Genomic DNA, 12964 nt, shown 5'->3' on the forward strand with positions numbered 1-12964 from the left:
ATACAACATTTTTGATTCCAAAGTTTCACAATAAATTCCACGAACTTTGAGAATGCACAAAGTAGTAGTTCAACTTCGTGGCCCATCGTAGAAGTTACATCGCATATAGTATTACATATTTTGATACGTATTTGCTAATATCTAAGTTTTAACCGAATCTGAGAGTCCAGTGAGTTTCTCAACGAACATATAAGTTACGTGTAAACTACCTTGCATTTTTTCCATTCCTCGATACGGCGTCTTGTGTATTCACATTAAGTATAACTTTGTATTCGCGATTAAATTAATGTCAGTCTTGGACTTTTGATGTCAGTTTCCATTGGATACATTTGTAAGGATACGATTTCGAACGAATTTCGTTGCCATGTATGGCGTGAATAAGATAAGTTTTCTTGAACTAAAAGTTTTGCTATACAAGACCCTTGCTCTTAATCTTCGCATGTTTTCAAATAATCATTTTTAAAACCAACGAAGTACATTAAAAGAATTCACAAACGCGCCCCTCCCCAAAACTTTGTCATCATTCGTTCATTCAAATCCAGAAGTAAATTCTAAATTAAAAAGATGCAAGAAACTGTATTTACTTGAAGTAAAAATAAATGTCGGTTTTCTCGTGGTACTACTATCCACCAGTTATCGTTCAGACCTTCATCACTGTTAATTTAGAAAGTTTATGCGTTGATTTGAACTCCCAAATTAGTTTTTTATTAATAATTGAAAGTATCTGCTATGTACAAACTACAAATTTTTATTCATTTTTTTCTTAATTTTTTTGTTCCTCATTTTAAGTTTAGAAAGGAAACGTTTTGACTATAGATTATATTATTCACAAAACAAAAACTTGACTATACTTACATTTTGGCATAAAGTTTATATTTATATACGCTCAGGAAGTAATGATTTAATTAACTTTTAATTTCCAGCTGTACCTACATAAATAAAAAAGTGACACGAAAAAGTTACTATCGTATATTTCTAGTTTGAAACTATAACGAAAGTTTATTCTGACCTCTAATGAATTAAAACTGGGACAAATTCTTTGGCTCGTTGGCGTCCTAAAATCTGTATTAATTACTATTTCTATGAGTAACAAAGGACAATCTATCAATCGAGTATATTATACACTAGCGATACCAATCGTGGCTTTGCTTACATTAAATTTGTAACGAGTAGGAGAATATTTATAAAAACAAAATAAAATTTTAAACTTTTTTTGCATAAAGACATTCAGAAATATATTTACAAAAGTGCTTGAGGGTATAATTCACAATTAGGATTTGAAGTAAGCAATGTTCATCGTACGACAACGACAACTTTGTTTACGTATGAAAGGGAACGTAAGCAAAGCCAATTAAACGATTAAACTAAATTAACTTTTTTAATAATTGTGGAATATCATCAATGAGCGATGAGTGATGAAAGTGGGGGAGCGGGTGAGTGTGTGCGAAGTGGTAAAAAACGAAAAAAATTCAAAACTCAAAAACAAAAAAGTAAAAACGTATTCTAAGATCATAGAAACCTTCTCAGTGGTACAATGAATGAATGGTAAAAATTTCAAAACGATCGGACGGGTAATTTTTAAGAACATAAAATACAAACACACGTCGTTTCTGCTTTATATATATATGGGTAAGGCTCAGAATTTTTTAAATAAACCTGCGCTCGTATGTCACCGATCTTGACGCGCTTTTGGTATGTTATAGTACATGGTAAAAAAGACCCAAAACCAAAATTTTAGACCCCCTCCCCCCTCCTACCCCCCACTTCCGGTATAAACGTCCATTTTCTATCTATATTTTTTCTGAAGGCCTGAAGCAATTAAAAAATCTGAAAAAATTCACAAAAATACTTTTCAACAATCCAAACAACCTTGAATTTTTTCAGATTTTTTGAGTGCTTCAGGCCTTCAGAAAAAATTATTGAAAATTTTGAAAATTCATATACGGCGCTACGATGCAATACAAAGCCCGATCTTTTTTTCCACTTATTTTTGACATCAAAATACATAACCTCAAATTTTTTCAGATTTTTTCAGACAGAGCGCTGGCGGTTTTTAGCCGAAAAACGCCCTTTTTTTACGAAAATAATTTTTTTAGGGCGATATGAAGCTTTAAAAAATCTGGAAAAATTTTTTTCTTGTTTTTCAGGTCAAAATACATAACCTTGAATTTTTTCAAATTTTTTAATTGAAGGCGATAGCATCTATGGCTAAAAAACGCTATTTTTATGAAAAACGGTTCCTGGAACCCAGAGGTTCCGGTAAAAAAATTTGAAAAAATTTTTTTCGAATTCCTTGTCAAATTTTAATAAATTTTGACCGTCGCAAAATTTCGATTGGAGCTTCCTAGCTCATTCTAGAGCATAACAAAGATTCGAGCGAAATTCTGAAGACGTTCATCACAATTACATTATTTTTCAAATTTCTTCAGAATTTCGCTCGAATCTTTGTTATGCTCTAGAATGAGCTAGGAAGCTCCAATCGAAATTTTGCGACGGTCAAAATTTATTAAAATTTGACAAGGAATTCGAAAAAAATTTTTTCAAATTTTTTTACCGGAACCTCTGGGTTCCAGGAACCGTTTTTCATAAAAATAGCGTTTTTTAGCCATAGATGCTATCGCCTTCAATTAAAAAATTTGAAAAAATTCAAGGTTATGTATTTTGACCTGAAAAACAAGAAAAAAATTTTTCCAGATTTTTTAAAGCTTCATATCGCCCTAAAAAAATTATTTTCGTAAAAAAAGGGCGTTTTTCGGCTAAAAACCGCCAGCGCTCTGTCTGAAAAAATCTGAAAAAATTTGAGGTTATGTATTTTGATGTCAAAAATAAGTGGAAAAAAAGATCGGGCTTTGTATTGCATCGTAGCGCCGTATATGAATTTTCAAAATTTTCAATAATTTTTTCTGAAGGCCTGAAGCACTCAAAAAATCTGAAAAAATTCAAGGTTGTTTGGATTGTTGAAAAGTATTTTTGTGAATTTTTTCAGATTTTTTAATTGCTTCAGGCCTTCAGAAAAAATATAGATAGAAAATGGACGTTTATACCGGAAGTGGGGGGTAGGAGGGGGGAGGGGGTCTAAAATTTTGGTTTTGGGTCTTTTTTACCATGTACTATAACATACCAAAAGCGCGTCAAGATCGGTGACATACGAGCGCAGGTTTATTTAAAAAATTCTGAGCCTTACCCATATATATAGACAAAAATATGTCAAATTATAGTTATAAATATGTCAAAATTAGGCCCAAAATGCCTAAAATCACCAAAAACAGCCATATTAGTCCTTTTTTGCATGTTTTTCGCCACACATTGTTGTCTGTATTGCGTTAAACTTTAAGACCCATTACAAAACTTTATCAGGCAGTAGTTGACATCTTTGGGAAGCTTTTTACATCGTTTAGGAAATGAAAGTCCGGTTCGAACTCGATTAGATTTCATGATTTATGTTCCTTTTCAAGTTTTTTTGCTTTACACTTACCTAGATTGTTCCAATCACTTTGGCATATTTTTTTTCTGAAAATTTGGACAATTTCCAACAAAAAAGTTGCTGGGCACTTTTACTTTTGAATCATTCTACCCTGATCCAGGAATTATTTGAATATTTGTGATTTTTCATGAATTTCAAAAAAACCCTAAAATGGCCAACTTCGGGCCCCTGAAAAAGAGTGATAGATGGTCCCAAAAATTCTAATAAAATTTGGGGACATTTCTGACATCGGAAACAGCAAGTTTTATATATTTGCAGAAAAAAAAATTTTTTGGCCATTCGATTTCACAGAGAATCGGCCATATATAGAAGAAAAAGATAGAAGATGGAAGATAGATAGATAGATAGATAGATAGATTTGCTTGTACGAATTTAATTCTCATTATATAAAAAAAAACAGTTTTTAAATTTACTCGGAGCAAAGCGTCAAACAAATCGTACAATCATCTTCGTCTGATAAAGATTATATTGTGTGGTCGCATTATATGTTTCATTAAAAAATACAGGAATAGAAATAATTATTTTGATGCAACTTAATGAAATTAATTACCGCGCCGTGAATCACGGAAATTTTACAGCTAGCGTTATTGGAACTTTGTAATTGTTTTCAATATCCGCGTAATTTGAAAAATAAAAAATTATGAAACCGCAGCATTTGCATTGTTTTTAACATTGTTACCCGTCGTCAAATTAATCTTAGAGCATGAAGAAAACCAAAGATTCTTGAAGAACGATAAAAGTAAAAATTGACAACAGTGTTTGTTGTCTAAAAAATACGTGAAAAGGATAATGTTAATAGACTCATTTTGTACTTTCTCTCTCTCTCTCTCTCTCTCTCTGATAATTGATCTTTAGAATATAATTGATACACGCCTGTTAATTTTTTGCGGGTGCAGAGCGATGCAACTGCGGTGACCAAACTACGAACAAACTTTGAAAATCGCGCGAGTTTACCAGTGCCATCGGTGAAACGATAGAGTGGCCGATGGAAAGCTGATCTCGATCAGGAGAAATCCGTTAATCCTCGAGGGTTTGAAGCCACTCGAGCAAATGTACTAAACTAAAGTTTCAACCAACTTACTTAAGAGTTTATATAATGGATTCGTACATCAAATCAATGCTATCGTTTTTTTCTTGCTTACACGCTCACTCATTCAAATTTAATTTAATTATGACTTTTCAATGATCGTACAATTTAATATTTGCATTCATTTCATATTTTGTAGAAACATTTTTCAGAAATATAACAAGTTAGTCATTCTTACAATAACTGTTAAGTATTGTACATTTAAATGTATGAGGCAAAACTTTTCACGTTGTTTACTTGTTTACGTAAAAACATCTCACGTGTACGAATTTAGTTTTATTTTTCGTGAGGTAAAACTTATACATGCTTATATCTTATTTCACGAGTCTACTCGAAAGTATATCATTTTTAATGCGTTCATTTCTTCCCCTCTTGAAATGGTATATAAACACGCACAATCGGTCAACTTTTTTATTCGAACTTCTTGAAGAACGAAGCGAATACTACAACAACGACAATAATGGCGTCAGAGAATGAGGAAATGAATTTTTCTCATTAAGTAATTATTAAGCCTGAATGTCCAAGCTGGCGAACGCGAGTACCTTGTCAAGACAGCTTGATAATTAAAACAAGTGTTGCGAAAACTCATTTTCATACCAATTCGTCACTTACTTCGATACTTGGAACGAATAATGATGAAGAAAGAACTTGTAAAGTGATAAACTGTACTTTTTCGCAAAAGAGTTTAGACAAGTTAAATTAAAATCAAAAGTTTAAATTAGAATATGTATTAATTAAATTTAAAATTAAATTTATCTGAAACGTTCGATAGCATATGTTTTTGTACTTGTGAAATGTTCCAATTTTGAAAAATAGATTCATTCTGCATATTCAATAACTAATTGATCGTTAAATTAATGATCTAAAAGAATTCGTGTTACTAATTTTCGACAACTGTATTTTAACGAAAATAATTTAATAACGAAAATAGTACTTTAATGTTGCATATAATATTTTATAGCACAAAATCCTAATACTAGCGATAAAGTTTTGATTTTTAGGTTAGAGTGCTATAAAGTACTATTTTCGCACACTTATAAATGCGTAGAAAACGTTTTTCGATTCTAGTGTGCAGTAAAAGTTTGTACATTTGTATGGTATTTCAATACCATACTTGTTATGTTAGCATTTTTCACTTACAACGAGAGCTTTTCGGGTCCGGGTCATGAATTTGCTCCAAAATTTTTTTGCGGTCTCCTGGTACCCAATACTGAAGCTCCCTGTGCTTAGTTTGATCTCATGGGCCTTAGGGCCCATTTTTTAGAGGATTTTCCACATTATAAAAAAATCTTTGTTATTTTCTATATCGATATAGAAGTACTTTTATTTAGGACTTCTTAAAGAGAGTGGTAGATGGTCCTAAAAATTCTGAAAAAATCCAAGCAGATTCTTTGAAAAATTTTAAAACTTTTGATTGTTGCATTTTTTCGTTTCAGTACTTCTATATCAATATAGAAAATAACAAAGATTTTTTTATAATGTGGAAAATCCTCCAAAAAATGAGCCCTCAGGCCCATGAGATCAAACTAAGCACAGGGAGCTTCAGTATTGGGTGCCAGGAGACCCCCAAAAAATGTTGGTAAAGATTTATGACCCGTACCTGAAAAGCTCTTCTTGTTAGTGTTGCATAACATGCTGTAAGCAGACTGATTTTTTAAACAAAATTAAGGATTGAAATATATTATTTCTCGTACCCGTATTATTCTTTTAATTGTTTCATCAACGCGTTTTTTATTTTTGTGTTTGAAATGATATAACGTCTTATTTAAGTATAAAAAATCGAAAGAATAGCGTTCTTGGGAAGAAGCCCCGAAACCCCCGATTTGACAATTTATTGATAGCAGTTGTTATGTTGCAATGTCTTATTGCTAGAAATACTCTTACCTCAGTAAATTTTCGTAATTATAATTTTTTAATTTTTTAAAGTGTATAAGTCAGTATTGACAAACGCGCAGCCTTGCACCAACCTGTTTTATTTCTCTAAGAGGTACATAAATATCTATTCATTTTGCCTCAGAAAAGAGCTACTTGAAACCAGCACGAAAATACTATTCAAAAATGAGCTTAAAAACTTGGTAATTTGAACGATGCGGCTTCAATTAATAAAGCTTTTCTGTAATTCCTTATTTAATGAAGCTATTGAGTCCTTAAAAATTCCCTAAAAATACGCCAAATGAAAATTATCAAATAAAATAACAAAGTATTGTTGAGAACCTTTCAGCATAATGCGATTATACTTAATGTATACGTCACTATATTAGGATTGTAATGTAGCGTCAGGAGGGGAAAATTTGTCCAAACCAAGTAAACAATGCATTAGCCGCATATAAGTGGCTTGAATATTCAAGCGAGCCGCACTTTTTTATCCCCAATGCTCACACTCAATCCCAATAATAAACTCAAGCAGCCACTGGTTTGTACGAATGGTTTGCATTTTTCAAATGTGCATCCATTATTCAACGATATTGTTTTTCATGACATATTCATGTTCGCGCGTAGCACTTAATAAGCTATAAATTGACTAGCTTACATTCAATGAAAGTAAAGCACTGAAAATTGGATCTAATAATGAGTTTCTAGTGATATTAATAACTTTATCGATACTCTTTAGCTTGGGTTGAGTTTTACAAATTTCTCATTACATCATTGCTCGATAAGAAACGGCAGGATAAACTCAAATTGGTTAGAGTTAGTTAACAATTTCAAGCCTGATTTGAATTATTAATTTTTCATTCAACATTAATACAAAACTATTTTATACTAATGTGGACTATTTCAAAAAGTGTTCATTCGTTCTTCCATTACAAATCAAGGACGATCCATTAAATTTAGTTATATCTTCTAAACAGGCGAAATAAAAGATATCAAACTCGCGCGTTGAAGTTGCCGGTCAAACCTGTCATTGAAAGTCTTACAGAGGCACAAGATGCACACAGTGTGCGGCTTTGGCGTTTCGCACGCGCAACCGCGCTCGATGATCATCCGCTAATCTCTCGCTTTTACACAAGCTCGCATTCACCAAAGAGCTTAGAGGGCGCGCACACATAAGTTGGAGCCGGAAGGAGCGATCGTCGAGTAGTACAATGCACACCGTCGTGTGTGAACTGTGTGAGTTGTAGCGCGCATCGCGCCAAGTACGAAGTGGTGGTAGCTGCGGCTCTATACGTACATATAAAGTAGTCTTGTAGCGGATCATGCGATATATGTAGGCGAATAGTAAGTACATAGCGTTTCTCCTCGAAGCTGCTGCTGCTATAACCGTGCACAGACAGCTGCAGAGAGAGAGAAAGAGAGAGAGAGAACGACGAAATTAGTACTTGCCTACTCTGCTACGGGGAGGGAAGGTGCACTCGCGCTCCGCTGGAAGGTTTGCTTATATACCTACCGGGGGCCGAACGAAGCAAGCCGCGGTAGTTATAACGCATCGTACCTTGCTACTAGCTAGTAGCTACTGTACTAGCGTGTGGAGCTACTTCCCTCGCACCTAATCACTTTTGCTAATTGTACGTTGATTGCACGTTGATTGTTCGAGCTTTCTCCCTCTCTCTCGCACTCCAACTTTCAATAATAGGGCTGCTGTTATATGTGTCTGGTAAAGGCGCGTGCTCCTAGGACTCTGAGCGTTCCCTCTCTCTCTCTCTCTCTCTCTCTCTCTCTACCTCTCAAGTCTCTGCTGGACAAACAGAAACCACTGACTGCTTATGTGTGTGCGTGAGTATGCGCGAGTCTCTTGACGAAGTAACTGAGCACGCCAACCGATAAAGCGTCTTAATCTGCCCCCTAGTACTATATATATACGCCATAGAAGGAGCGAGTGTTGTAGTAACTCTTGTGTTACTACTCGACAACTTCTATTATTAACTTAAAAACACGTGCACCCGCTTGAGCTATTACACGCTGCAATGCTCTCGGTGTGTACGTATACGTCGTTGCGGTTCTTTTCGATTTAACGTCTGCGCCAATGGCTTTTCTTATACCTCGCATCGCTTTTGAATTTTGGCATAATTTTCTTACCCTTTTGTATCGGCTAGTCTAGTTTCTAGTTTTCCGGCTCTAAGTTTATTCTGATGATTGTATAAAAATAATTCTCACAGAAAAGATTTTTTAATTATTATATTCTTCATTTATAAAATAAAAAATCTTTCAAATTATTTTATTTCTAATGAGTAACTCCATAAAATTATGAAAAAAGCAATTTCGGAAATGCAATCGTGACAACGCTTTATTTCACTTGACGCGGGTACCGACCATTGGGGAATGTTTTTGGAAGTCCCAGGAACATGTAAGAACACAGGAACAGTCGAAATTTCGATAGTCACATTTTTTATAGCTACTTTTGTGTTTTAGCGAACAAAAAATCATGTTTTTTTCGTGAATACGGCTACATACTCAATTTCTAAGCCGTTGCAAAAGTATCGAAACCGAACTAAAAAAAGTAATAAACTACTGCATTCGATAGGAAATTTCTTCAGTTTTCCGATGGTGATATCCGATTTTCTGAAAATGTCTATTTTCACCGAGAAAATCGCCATCAAACGTGCCAATCTAAATACGTGTATCTCGAAAAACTCGGTGCGGAAAAAGTGATCATTGAGATTTACTTTTGATTTTCCTTATGAAAATAATAATTATTAAAAAATCTGACTACACCATGAGAAAGCTCAGAAAATTTTCTATCTAAACGATACAATGATATAAATATGGGTCAAAATAATACTTTTTTACAAAACCGTGCGCACGTATGTCACCGATCTTGACGCGCTTTTGGTATGTTATAGTACATGGTAAAAAGGTCCCAAAAAAAAATTTTTAGACCCCCTCCCCCCTCCTACCCCCCACTTCCGGTATAAACGTCCATTTTCGATCTATATTTTTTCTGAGGACATGAAGCAAGTAAAAAATCTGAAAAAATTCATAAAAATACTTTTCCACAATCCAAACAACCTTGAATTTTTTCAGATTTTTTGAGTGCTTCAGGCCTTCAGATAAAATCATTGAAAATTTCAAAAATCGAGATACGGCGGTATGAGCCGATGTAGTACTCGGAAATTTTTTCAGTTATTTTTCGCATTAAAAAACATAACCTCAATTTTTTTCAGATTTTTTCAGATTACCTAACGCACCTTTTGAAGCCAAAAACCGATTTTTTTGACGAAAATAATTTTTTTAGGACAGTACGGAGCCTCGAAAAATCTGAAAAAAATTTTTTCTTGTTTTTTTCATCAAAATACGTAATCTCAAATTTTTTCAGATTTTTTAATTGAAGGCGATAGCTTCTAGGGCCGAAAAATGCTATTTTTAACAAAAAATGGTTCCTAGAACCCGATGGTTCCGGTGAAAAAATTTGAAAATATTTTTTTTGAATTCCTTGTCAAATTTTAATAAATTTTGACCGTTTCAAAAGTTCGATTGAAGCTTCCTAGCTCATTTTAGAGCAGGACAAAGATTAGTGCAAAATATCTGAAGACGTTTCTGAAGACATTAAGGAATGATAAAACTCGTTTGATGCTCTAAAATGAGCTAGGAAGCTTCAATCGAACTTTTGAAACGGTCAAAATTTATTAAAATTTGACAAGGAATTCAAAAAAAATATTTTCAAATTTTTTCACCGGAACCATCGGGTTCTAGGAACCATTTTTTGTTAAAAATAGCATTTTTCGGCCCTAGAAGCTATCGCCTTCAATTAAAAAATCTGAAAAAATTTGAGATTACGTATTTTGATGAAAAAAACAAGAAAAAATTTTTTTCAGATTTTTCGAGGCTCCGTACTGTCCTAAAAAAATTATTTTCGTCAAAAAAATCGGTTTTTGGCTTCAAAAGGTGCGTTAGGTAATCTGAAAAAATCTGAAAAAAATTGAGGTTATGTTTTTTAATGCGAAAAATAACTGAAAAAATTTCCGAGTACTACATCGGCTCATACCGCCGTATCTCGATTTTTGAAATTTTCAATGATTTTATCTGAAGGCCTGAAGCACTCAAAAAATCTGAAAAAATTCAAGGTTGTTTGGATTGTGGAAAAGTATTTTTATGAATTTTTTCAGATTTTTTACTTGCTTCATGTCCTCAGAAAAAATATAGATCGAAAATGGACGTTTATACCGGAAGTGGGGGGTAGGAGGGGGGAGGGGGTCTAAAAATTTTTTTTTGGGACCTTTTTACCATCTACTATAACATACCAAAAGCGCGTCAAGATCGGTGACATACGTGCGCACGGTTTTGTAAAAAAGTATTATTTTGACCCATATACATGAAATATCTACTCACGGATATATATTGAAGAATTAGAGTTTATTAATGAGACAATTAAAACGCGATTTTCCTACAAAGTGACGCGCGAAGTTCACTGAAAAATAGTATAGTTCGTATACATTAGACTGTCCGTTATTTCCCGAATTGCTCCAATCCTCGCTCTCACCCCTTGAAAGTTCATCATTTGGCTCACAATGAAAGAAAATCACTGTCCGATCGCGATTAATTAACTCTAGATAGTGCCACACGCGTCAGCTTTTTTCCCATTTAAATAACATGGGGAAATTTAAAAAAAATGTAAATTGAAGTTTTAAACCACTTAAAATCGCTAAACCTTGGGATTAGCGACGGTTTTCACTTCCTGGTACACCCATAATGAGTAACCAATACTTACGGGAACCCTCCGAAAAGAATTTTGGATTTTGCACACACAATATACTCAAAAAATGAAGAAAAACAGCATATAAGCGTTGTTTTTCGATATTTTACAACGAAACTGAGCGTATAGACTATTGTTATGGATTCGCATAACACAGCCGCAGCTCGCACGTATGTGTGTGTGTACGCGTTGCACGCGTTGCCCGCCAGTGGCGCCACGCGCGGTGGCCTCAGGCCCGACGGCATACGCGACGGTGAGATAGGCTCGAGCGAGCGATGAGCAAGGCCGCAAGCGGCAGACGCTCTGAGATAAGGCAGCAAGCTGCGAACCAACCTTTTATTACTTTCACTGTTATTCTTCTACCTTTGTTAATTAAAATTAATCAATCATTAACTTTCAAGTGCGTTTTGTTCATTTCGCCACCTGACACCTGACATTTTGGTTGAACCATAATACTATTATCTTAGATATGTTAACGTCAAAGTTGAGATCAAGACCTTTAATTTGAGGGTAATAGAACCTATCTACGTTCATTAGAACCAAAGTTACAGGCGTTTGAAGTTTCACTGAAAAATCAGGTATCGAATCTCGTCCGGCCGCCCAAACGCGCGACTCGCGACTCGCTGTAATCGCAACTCGTACAAATGACAATGTAATTAAACTAGAAAAATAATTAAAAATATGGTTTTTATGCGTTTTTTTCTCAGCTTTCACGTGGTGTAGTCGGATTTTTCGATAATTTACACGTTCACTAGGAAAAATAGGAAATAAATGTTCAAGTCCATTTTTCCGTACGAAAACGAAAATTATCAAAAAATCCGACTACACCACGTGAAAGCTGAGAAAAAAACGCATAAAAACCATATTTTTAATTATTTTTCTAGTTTAATTACATTGTCATTTGTACGAGTTGCGATTACAGCGAGTCGCGAGTCGCGCGTTTGGGCGGCCGGACGAGATTCGATACCTGATTTTTCAGTGAAACTTCAAACGCCTGTAACTTTGGTTCTAATGAACGTAGATAGGTTTTATTACCCTCAAATTAAAGGTCTTGATCTCAACTTTGACGTTAACATATCTAAGATAATAGTCTACGCTCAGTTTCGTTGTAAAATATCGAAAAACAACGCTTATATGCTGTTTTTCTTCATTTTTTGAGTATATTGTGTGTGCAAAATCCAAAATTCTTTTCGGAGGGTTCCCGTAAGTATTGGTTACTCATTATGGGTGTACCAGGAAGTGAAAACCATCGCTAATCCCAAGGTTTAGCGATTTTAAGTGGTTTAAAACTTCAATTTACATTTTTTTTAAATTTCCCCATGTTATTTAAATGGGAAAAAAGCTGACGCGTGTGGCACTATCTAGAGTTAATTAATCGCGATCGGACAGTGATTTTCTTTCATTGTGAGCCAAATGATGAACTTTCAAGGGGTGAGAGCGAGGATTGGAGCAATTCGGGAAATAACGGACATTCTAGTATACATTACCATGTCATAGCAAATTTTACTACAGTACATCGTGATAATTAATTTCTTATTTTTTTTTAGATTATCTCTCGATTACTATGGATACAAGAATTTTTCTACTGTATTTTTCTCAGTGTATTTGAATACGCAAATTCAATTCAATTAAAAACAATAAAAGCTGTAGACGAAATAGCTATCAAAGTGTGTATTGTTTTCACATTTTTGCAAATTCATTGCAATTTCAATCGAGATTTTAACCTCAAGTTTAAAGAATTTTTTTATATGCTCATATAACACTT

At 34.2% G+C, this 12964-nt stretch overlaps 1 protein-coding gene across 1 annotated transcript in view; it reads left to right on the plus strand.

Moving 5' to 3' along the window:
* The window catches only part of LOC106651002 (carbonic anhydrase-related protein 10), a 114499-nt gene that overhangs the window by 71509 nt on the left and 30026 nt on the right, over positions 1-12964 (plus strand). The window lies entirely within an intron of this gene.

Source organism: Trichogramma pretiosum, unplaced genomic scaffold, assembly GCF_000599845.2.
Source record: "Trichogramma pretiosum strain Unisexual culture from Peru unplaced genomic scaffold, Tpre_2.0 scaffold139, whole genome shotgun sequence".
NCBI classification, from domain to species: domain Eukaryota; kingdom Metazoa; phylum Arthropoda; class Insecta; order Hymenoptera; family Trichogrammatidae; genus Trichogramma; species Trichogramma pretiosum.